This window comes from Delphinapterus leucas, chromosome 4, assembly GCF_059928025.1.
Source record: "Delphinapterus leucas isolate spDelLeu-1000000601 "Yukka" chromosome 4, BTC_Dleu_Yukka2, whole genome shotgun sequence".
In the NCBI taxonomy this organism is placed as follows: Eukaryota; Metazoa; Chordata; class Mammalia; order Artiodactyla; family Monodontidae; genus Delphinapterus; species Delphinapterus leucas.
The window spans coordinates 123,745,746-123,756,628 of NC_143132.1; the positions used below are offsets into that span (position 1 = coordinate 123,745,746).

General features: G+C 40.5%; 1 pseudogene; it reads right to left on the reverse strand.

Moving 5' to 3' along the window:
* Nucleotides 1-1,735: 1,735 nt before the first annotated feature.
* On the reverse strand, nt 1,736-10,292 carry LOC149749420 (uncharacterized; annotated as a pseudogene).
* Nucleotides 10,293-10,883: the final 591 nt, after the last annotated feature.

Sequence of the window (10,883 nt, forward strand, 5' to 3'; positions counted from 1 at the left end):
CATTGGTTAGCGCAAGCCATGTAGATACAACCAACTTAAATGAGTAAAAAAAAAAATGCAATCTTATATACCTGGAAGGAAAGAAAAGAGTTTGTAAATAACGTTAATGACTACCCCACAGATGTTCTGGTTTTTTGTTTTTGTTTTCTTTTTCTTCAGAAGAGCTTATATGAAATCACTTCATATATAAATGTGGGCAAATAGTTACATTTTAAAAACACATCATTAGGTTGATGATGCTTGTTGGCTTCTAGTTTTTCATTTTTATCAACTAACATCTTAGTAGAAGCTAGGATAAATTTGGCAGCTGAGTAAAGGCAGTGAAAGGCCCTAGGGATAAGGAAAATGAGAAAAATAGAGGGAAGCTTCTCGACTGGACACAGGCAGTAGTATCAAAGCTATACTTTCTCTCACTTCGAAGTTTGCCTGACCTGAATGCTTAAAATTAAAAAGACTAACAAGACCAAGTGTTGGTGAGAGTAGAGAGCAACTGGAACTCTCATAAATTGGTTTGCCATTTTGGAAAGCCATTTGGAAGTATCTAATAAAGCTAGACATATACTTTATTATTCAGCTATTTAACTTTTAGGTATATACTCAAGAAAAGTAAGTGCAAATGTTTACCAAAGGTCATGTACAATAATGTTTCTAGCAGCTATTTTCATAGCACCAAATTCAAAGATCCCAAAATATCCATCAATAGGAGAATAAAGTGTATTGTATTCACACAATGGAGTACCACAGTAATAAAAGGGAGAAACTGCAACGTACAACACAACATGGCAGATGGAAAAATCTCAGAAGGTGTCTGTATTAGGGTTCTCCAGAGAACCAAGAGTATGTATGGAATTGGCTCATCGGGTTTTGGAGACTAAGTCCCACAATCTGCAGTTGGGAAGCTGGAGACACAGGTGAGCTAATGGTATAGTTCTAGTACAAGTCCAAGGCAGGAGAAAACTGATGTCCCAGCTCAGACAGAGTGAGAGTAAATTCTCCCTTACTCCACTTTCTCTATTCAGGCATCCAGCTGATCAGATGAGAATCAACCATGTTGGGGAGGGCAATCTGATTTGCTCAGTCTACTGACTCAAATATTAATGTCATCCAGAAACACCCTCACAGACTCACCCAGAATGTCTAATTCTATATTTGGGCACCCCATGGCCCTGTCAAATTGACACAGAAAACTAACCATCACAAGTCCACTCCTTGTCAACTTGGCATCCATACATATCTCCTTAAACCATACTTAATCTTTGAACCCAGATAATAACAAGTTGATAATTCCACCTGACATGATAGGGCTATACTTCCTACAGTTGAAAACACACTGGGACTTCCCTGGTGGCGCAGCCAATGCAGGGGACACGGGTTTGAGCCCTGGTCTGGGAAGATCCCACATGCCGCGGTGCAACTAAGCCCATGCGCCACAACTACTGAGCCTGCACTCTAGAGCCCGTGCTCTGTGACAGGAGAAGCCACTGCAGTGAGAAGCCTGTGCACCACAGCAAAGAGTAGCCCCCGCTCACCACAACTGGAGAAAGCCCGCACACAACAATGAAGACCCAATGCAGCCAAATTTTAATTAATTAATTAATTTAAAAAAGAGAAAAAAGAAAACACACTAACCTCTTCCCTAGAAGAGAAAGTCCTTGGGTGATGTTTACTCTTCTCCTGATATCCAGTAACTTAAATACTATGATATAAAATTAACATGTAAATACCATGATAATAAGTCAATATATCTTATGTTACATGATAAGGGAATAGAAGAGGAAAACAAAGATATTTGCTCTACATACAACATATAACAGAGTAAGGAATACTCAGTTGTAATTCTCAATTCTGTAACAGGTGACATGGTCATAGCTGGCATTTATAATTGCCTTCTCCCACTATTTATTACCTTTACCTTCAGACAGCACTTCAGCTGGTTGTGGTTTTCTACCTGGTGGAATTACCCAAACCTTCATTCCTAAATGTCATGGGACATTAGTAGTCCTGTCTGGATTGGGTTATTGTAGTTTTCCATTGACATTAACACAGGGCATAGTAATACCAAGAGATGCCCTAAAGGATCTCCTGTATTCCAGAATATTCTTCCTTACCTCCATTGTTGACTAGCCGTCCAATGTCCCCTTGGTAATCAGGATCAATCACCTCATCCAGTATAGTTACACCCTTCTTTGCCTGTTGACTCAAAGGCATGAAGAGTCCAAAGTGCCAGGGTGACAGTCTTCACTTTCAGAGTAAAGGAATCACTGTTTTGCCTCCTAGTGTGAGAATTCCTCACTCTGGTACTAAGGCTTCTAGGCCAGCAGAGCATAAGGTCACAGGAACAGGAAACATAAGTTTTGCTAATGGGTGATAGTGGTGCTGCTCCCATTTTCACCCCTAGATTCCTGGATTCATGAATACTGGCTATCGAAGAAACAGCATTGTACTTTGGATGCTGATTCAGAGCATATGTAGCCTCCTGGAGAACCTTGCCCCAGCCTTGCAAGGCATTGCCACTTACTTGGTGCTGTAGCCAAATCTTCAAAAAGCTGTTTTCACCGTTATATCAATCCAACTTCTTCAGGATGGTGAGGAGCATGGTAACACCAGTGAGTTCCATGAGCATAGGCCCATTGCCACACTTCTTTTGCTGTAATGTGTGTTCCTCAATCAGAAGCAATGCTGTGTGAAATATCATGTTATGGTGAATAAGGCATTCTATAAGTCCACAGATGGTAGTTTTGGCAGAAGCCTTGCATGCAAGGAAGGCAAATTCATATCAGAGTAAGCGTCTATTCCAATAAGAACAAAACGCTGCCCTTCCATGATGTAAGAGTCCAATGCAGTCAGCCTACCACCAGATAGCTGGCTGATCACCTCATGGAGTGATGCTATACCGGGGACTCAGTGTTAGTCTCTGCTGCTGGCAAGTTGGCCACTCAGCGATGGCCATAGCCCAGTCATCCTTGGGGAGGGGAAGTTCTTGTTGCTGAGCCCATGTTGACCTCTATCCCTGCCACCATGGCCACTTTTTTCATGAATCCAATGGGCAATGATGTGTGGCTGGGAAAGGAGTTGGCTAGTAGAGCAGAATGTCTCATCCTAGTTGCATGATTATTAAAATCCTCCTCTGCTAAGGTCACCCTTTGATGAGCATTCACATGGGACACAAATAACATCATGTTTTTTTGTCCATTCAAAGAAGTCTACCCACATACCTCTTTCTCAAATTTCCTTGTCACCAATTTTCCAACCGTGTTCATTCCAAGTCTCTAACCATCCAGCCAAATGGTCATCCAGCCATTGACCATAGCCCATGAATCAGTATCACGCATCTGGCTTTTTATCCTCGCAAGCAAAGTGAACAACCAGGTGTCCTGCCCAAAGCTCTGCTAACTGGAAGGATTTTCTTGACCACTGTCCTTCAGGGCTGTCCCAGAAAGGGGCTGTAGTGTTGCAGCTGTCCACGTCCAAGTGGCGCCTGCATATCATGGGGAACCATCTGTAAATCAAGCCTGAGTCTTCTCCTCCTCTGTGAGCTGATGGTAGGTGCATTCTGAGAGAGAGAGAGAGAGAGAGAGAGAGAGAGCGATGTGGCAGGAGTGGGGACCATGGACATTTGGGCCATTTTTTTCAAAACAACTAGTTACTCATTCTTATATTGTCTGACAGGTAATTCATATGATTACTACTCATTTAAGGGAGGAGGATTTCTTGGGTGTTCTTCTTTATGTCACCAACCTCCAGGTAAAGCTCTGCTAAAAAATAAGCAAACAAATCTCTTCTTGCTTCTGATTTGTGTGTGTGTGTATGCCATTACTTTTAATGAGGTCTAATCATTTTTATGATAAAGTATAATTGTGAAGTATTTTAAGCTATGTGATAGCAAATTTTTAATAAGTATTAGTTGTACAGTAATAGTAAATAATTTAAAGAAGGGGAAGGCCAATCAAAACAAAAGTGAGCTTGTATTTTGTAAATAAGTTTTTCTAAGTTGTGCATAAAGTAAAAAGCAGGACAACTTTTACCAGATTCCTTTGTTCTTCCCTCTGTTGTAAAATCATATCTAGGTACTGACTCTCCAGTTTTATCATATGTGGTATTTTTAGGACACACTCTTTAAGAATGTGGGAAGGAAATAGGTTTTGAAGGGTAAAAAACTGGGAGCAACAGAAACACAAAATTGAACCAGTAATTATTTTATTATATTTTCTTTTATTATTGAAAATATGGATGTGTGTTATTTAAGCAATCACTTCCTTAAGAGAAAGAATTGACTTATCACTCTTTGTTAATTTATATAGTGTCCCAGGATATAAAATAATGTAGAGCTTCTCATTTGGTCAAATTGTGGAACAAAACTTGGAATTCTGCCAAATGATCGGGCAGATAGTATTCCAGGCTTCTGGCACCATGAGACCACAGTGTCACTGGCTTTCAAAAACACATCCGTGCAGCCCATTTAACTAATGGTTGTCATTTTTGTTTCCTCCTTAGTTTTTGGCACTGTCCTATTTTATTGTACAGGTCATAGACCTCCACATCTGGAACTGATCTAGTTGTTTTTTTTTTTTAACTGAAATAGTGCTAAGTTCATATCCATGCCTCAAAGTTTCATGGGAGTTGGTATTTTGAGGATTATTAGCCAAACCACTCTTGTAATAGCGTTTTGATTTCATCTATCCTTAGGGAATTATGAGCAAGTGCTAGATAATTAAATTCAGTCATATTATCAGATATAAAAAAATATATAAAATGATGTCATTTTTGCTTCAGAAATCCAAATATGACCAGGGTTTGATTTCCTGGCTCTGTCCATTTTGGACAAAATCCTCAATGAAGCCTCTGTTAGCCTTGATAAGTAAAGGTAATAATTCCCTCTTTTTAGGATTTTTGTTATGATTAAATAAGCATGTTTTACCATTATTATTTTATTTATATTATTAATACACCCTTGATTCTCACCTATAAACATTTTTATGGCTTTCAGATGATGCGTAAGTACTCAAAGTGGGAGATAAATTTCTCAGAAAAATAATGAGAAAGTAAAGTTTTACTAATTCTAAATATTGGATATATCTAATCTAGCATTTTCCACACTGAGGAAATAGATGCTCTCCTACAATACTGGTGTATATTTGTAACGTATTTTTGATTTTTGATACTCAATTCAAATAACAGCTATAATTATTTACATGTGTATTTATGTAAATAAGCCACACATTCTCCAGATTAGTTTTCCAACAATATTTTCCAAATTTTAGTTTTTGTGAAGACTTATTGAAGACTTGTTCTAAGTTGAGAATCCATAATTCAGTTTAACTTTTACCTCTCAAAATATGTGATGACTTTCCTTCAGAGTACAGCAAGGAGAATTTGAGAGCATTTATACAATCACAGGATTTATAACTAGAAGAAACTTTAGTATTCTTTAATAGGTAAAATATTGTTTTACAGAGAGTATTATTTTATAGATAAGAAAACTGAGGCTCCAGTATTAGTTAATTAATGTTCACTGACACTGTAGACAGGTGTGAGGTGTTACTTTTATACCCACAGTCTTTCACAAGATTTCCAATTCTCTTCCCTTTGTTCAAGGGGACGTAAAAGTGTCCAGGACAATTGTGTTGTCCATAGGTCCATGGATAAAGTGAGCGGAGGGGGTCATGCACAAGGGCAGCTCATCCATAGCATCCCTAACACTACACTTCTAAGTCTCATGTGTTCACAATTTCTCTCTCTTTTTCATTTTTAATATCATTTTCACTCCTGTTTCGAATTAGCATGGTCTTCCTTTTTATTTTACTGAACCTTGTACAAAATAGAATATTCTGATTTGCATTACGTGTAGTGTGTCTCTCTCTTTCATACATATACTTGAGGGTGATGCTTCTCAATACCGTGCTCTCACACAAGGTTCCAGAAAGTAATCCAGTCCAACAGTGGACTGGACTACAGTGCTCTGAAACCATTTTATGGGCCACAGTGTAATTCTTCATTATCTTATACTTAATCTTATCTTACCATTAACTTAGATAATTATATAATTTTACTGAATAAGTGCTTTTTTAATGAAATATAGTTGATTTACAAAGTTGTGTTAGTTTCAGATGTACAACGAAGTGATTCAGTTACATATATATATTCTTTTTCAGATTATTTTCCAATATAGGTTATAAAAAGGTATTGGATATTGTTCCCTGTGTTACACAGTAAGCCCTTGTTGCTTAGCTATTTTATATAGAGTTGTGTGTCTGTTAATCCCATACTCCTAATTTATTCCTCCTCACCTTCCCTTCCTTTTAGGTAAAAATAAGTTTGTTTTCCAGGTCCATGAGTCTGTTTCTGTTTTGTAAATATATTCCCTTATATTATTCCTTAGACTTCTCATATAAGTGATATCATAAAATATTTGTCTCTCTCTGTCTGACTTACTTCACTCAGTATGAAATTTCCAGGTCCATCCATGTTGCTGCAAGTGGCCATATTTCATTCTTTTTTATGGCTGAGTACTGTTCCATTGGCCATCTGTATGTCTTCTTTGGAGAAATGTCAATTTAGGTCTTCTGCCTATTTTTTTATTGAGTGTTTTGTTGTTGTTTTATTGAGTTGTATGAGCTGTCTGTATATTTTGGATATTAACCCCTTGTCAGTCGCATCATATGCAAATAGTTTCTCCCATTCTGTAGGTTGTCTTTTTGTTTTGTTGATGGTTTCCTTTGCAGTGCAAAAGATTTTAAGTTGGATTAGGTCCCATTTGTTTATTTTTGCTTTTATTTATTTTGCATTGGGAGACTGATCTAAGAAAGTATTGCTACCATTTATGTCAGAGAATGTTTTGACTTTCTGTCTGATGTTCTGATTGGATGATTTCCATTATTCTATCTTCCACATCCCTTATTTGTTCTTCTGCATTATTTAGAATGCTGCTCATTGCTTTTAGCTTGGTTTTTATTTTGGCAATTGAGTTGTCTAATTTTGATTGGTTCCTCTTTATAGTTTCTACTTCCTTGTTACAGTCATCTGCATTTCTATTGATAATCTTTCTTAATTCCTTTACCTTTTTTTTTTTTTTTTTTTTTTTTGCGGTATGCTGGCCTCTCACTGTTGTGGCCTCTCCCGTTGCGGAGCACAGGCTCCAGGTGCGCAGGCTCAGCGGCCATGGCTCACGGGCCCAGCCACTCCGTGGCATGTGGGATCTTCCTGGACCAGGGCACGAACCCATGTCCCCTGCATTGGCAGGCAGACTCTCAACCACTGCGCCACCAGGGAAGCCCCCTTTAGCATTTTTATTACCTCCTTTTTGAATGGGGTCTAGTAGACTGGAGAGATCTGTTTCATTGTTTGTTCTTTCAGGGGATTTCTCTTGTTCTTTTAATTGGGAGTAGTTCCTCTGCTTTTTCATTTTACTCAAGTTTCTCTGTCTCTGTGTATTTAGGAGAAACAGTTATATACTGTGGTCATGAAGGGCTGTTTTTATGTGGGAGAGTCACTGTGTAGACTGTGTGAGTCTGCTATTTTTGGTGCCAGGGCTGTTTTTGGTATGGATGCCTGCCATAACTTTCCTCAGAGTGTGCTGGCTATTATTCCTTGATAGGAGGTGTGTTTGGTTTTGTAGTGACCAGAGCCTGCACTGGAAGTTGGGTGGGGCCTCCTCTTTGATCTGTGGCTGTCACAACCCTGTCAGGGGCAGGTCTGCTCCCCAGTTGTTGGAGTAGAAGCCCTGAGATTTGGGTTCAATAAAACTCTTTTGCCCTTAGTGTGTGCTCTGTGCCTAAAGAGGTGAGTGCTGAAGCAAGTGAGGCCTGTGTGGTCACAGTGAACCTATGTGCCACCTATGCTGGTGTCCTTGGTTTTTCTCAGAAGTAGCCCAAGGTCACATCCCTTTCTCCATTGTGTTCATCCCAGACCTAGTGTTAGGCTGGCGCAGGGGGCCGGAATGCTGTGGCTGCAGGAATCAAAGTGGTTGTACTGCTGCCTAGAACCTGACCTGCCTCTGTGGTAGGCATCTCTTAGGTCCCATCCACCCCAGATCCAGCTCCAAGATGCAGTGTGATATAGGTGGAAATGGAATGCTCCTGCTGGGAAAGGAACCACTCCATACTCCTCCCCAGGGGCTGTCCTCCAAGGACATGCGATTCTGTGATGCCATCCACCACCTGATGTGCAGGCTAACAAACACTGCTGCTGCTGGGCCTGCCCCCGGGACACACCCCTGCTCTGGGAGAGTTAATAATCACTCTGCCCCTGCCCTCAAGTCACAAAGCTTGCAGCCTCTGGAGCCACACCCCACCATGGCATGCTGACAATGAGGCTCCCATGGCATACCCACACCCTGCCCTGCACATGCTAATATTGGAACTCCTATGGCATACCTGCCCCCTACCCTGCATGCACTAGGCAGCCCGGACCACACACCAGGCCCTTCAGGCTATCTGTGTGCAGCTAGACTTAGTCCTCTCCCAGGATCCATCCACTGAAACTAGGGCTTCAGTGGATGGACCCTGGGAGAGGACTAAGTCTAGCTGCACACCAGGCCCTTCAGGCTATCTGTGTGCAGCTAGACTTAGTCCTCTCCCAGGGTCCATCCACTGAAGCCCTAGTTTCAGTGTCTAGGCACTGCACATACTAGCAGCCCCACCTGGCACACATTTCGAGCTGGGAAGGGCAGGGACATGAAAGCCATCAGCTCCTGTCTCTCTCTGCCCTGATTGCTAGGCAGGCAGATACCATGCCCCTTCAACTCTCTATCTGTCCTAGTGAACCTCCCAGCCAAAAAAGGGGGTTCCCAGGGCAAGGGAAACTTTTCTCTTTCACAGCTCCCTCCCAGGAGCACCAGTCCCATCCCAATGCCTTTTTTTTTTTTTCCATCTTGCCCAGTTACATGGGGATCTTTCTTGAAGCTTTGATTGTATAAGAGGTCTTCTGCCAGTTTTCAGTTGGTGTTTTGTGAGAATTGTTCCACATGTACAAACATGATGTGTTAGTAAAGGGAAGTGAGCTCCACATCCTTCTATTCCACCATCTTGATCTCTGCCTTTAACAGCTTTTTCCTACTGAATAATTTCTTATACATTGAAATTACATCCATTTATGACAGCACTTATCACAGCTTGAATGTAGGCAGGGCCTATGACTTGCTTCTAAAATAATAGAATATGAAAATGAGATGGGATATCTCTTCCTTGATTAGGTTAGTTATATGACAAAAGTCATAAGATGTCACTCTTAGCTGAATAGAGAGAGACTTTTCTCTATTGCTGGCTTGAGGAAGCAAGCTGCCAGTTTGTTTGTGAGCCCAGGGAAAGGTCCAGGTGGCAAGGAACTGCAGATGGCCTTCAGCTGACAGCCAGCAATAAAACAGACATTTCAGTCACACAGCAGCAAAGAAGTGAGTTATGTCAACAAACTGAAAGAGCTTGGGATCGGATTCAGCCACTCAAGGCTCCAGATGATAATTCAGCCTAGATAACATCTTAATTGATACCTTGTGAGACCCTGAGCAGAGGACCCAGCTAAACTGTGCCTAGACTCCTTACAGAAATTGTGAGATAGTAAATGTATGTTGTTTTAAGCTGCTAAGTTTGTGGTAATTAATTACAGAGCAATAGAAAAGTAATACAGTCAACAAAGCCAAATTGCAATCATTTGAGCTTGCTTTACCATTTTCTATAGTGCTGTCTCATAAACAGTTGCAATTTGATTTGTGATTTTTTTAATTAATAAAAATATTTTATTTTTCTGGATTTGAGGTGTTTGTGGTATTTATCAATTTAAAAAAATTTTAGATTTGTTAAATGTGTGTTTCTTTTATAAGTCTTAAGCAGTACTCACTTTCATACCTAATTTTGTACTGTTTTTCTTAAGGAAGGCTTGCAAAATCCTACCTGCTTTGGCCCTTCAAAGTCTGGATTCACCCTGAGCTCTGATCATACTCTCTAGTCCTTGGACAATCTTGCACACCAACTACAAGCTCCTTGAGCTGGCACAGATAGACCAATTCCTCTCCCTGGCTGATTAGGAGTCCTGCCTACATCACTAGGCAAAACTGACTGAACCAACAAAGGGACAGATTGGAAAGGCTTACTGACTTTAAATAGCCAGAGGAAGTGCCCTTCTCCCTGCCAGCACTGAGACTCAGCTCACTTTCCCAGAGACACCACATAGTAGGGGACACTAGCTAGGGGGATCCCACCACACGTACCTGGCCCTTGAGGTTCTCTTCTCCCGCACAGGGCACAAGACTCTTCACAGCCCAGAAACACCATTCTGCTGGCAGCACTGGCAGACGGCATCATGCCAAGATAAATACACAATCTAGGAAATGTTCTTTGTCCCATGCACCTTAGAGGTGTGAGATCACTCAGCCTGGGGAAGCTCCTTCATCTCCCTCAAATTGCATTAGCTGAGACCAGTGGCAGCCTCAGGTTACAAGCTAAGAGAAGCAGCAGACAGCAAAATAGCACTGCATAGACTTTGAAAATTAGATTGTCATTGGAACCACAGCTCACACAATTAGGCCAAAGATAAACAGAGGACTGATGCTAAAACAGAACATTAATAGGACCCAGGCCTTCCTTAAAAAATAGCCAAAATGCCCAGGATACAGTAAAAAAAAAAAAATTGACCCATTATACAGAGGATGGAAAATTAACATGAATGAGAATAGAAAATTAGTTGACACCAACACCAAGATGAGTCAGGTATTGGATGATCTGACAAAGATTTTAAAGCAGCCATCATAAAAATGAGTTTTACAAGCAATTACAAATTCTCTGAAACAGATGGAAAAATAGAAGTCCAGCATAGAAACAGAAGTTACTTAAAGGAACAAAATGGAAAGGATAGAGCTGAAAAATACAGTAACAAATTCTTTTAAACTCTCT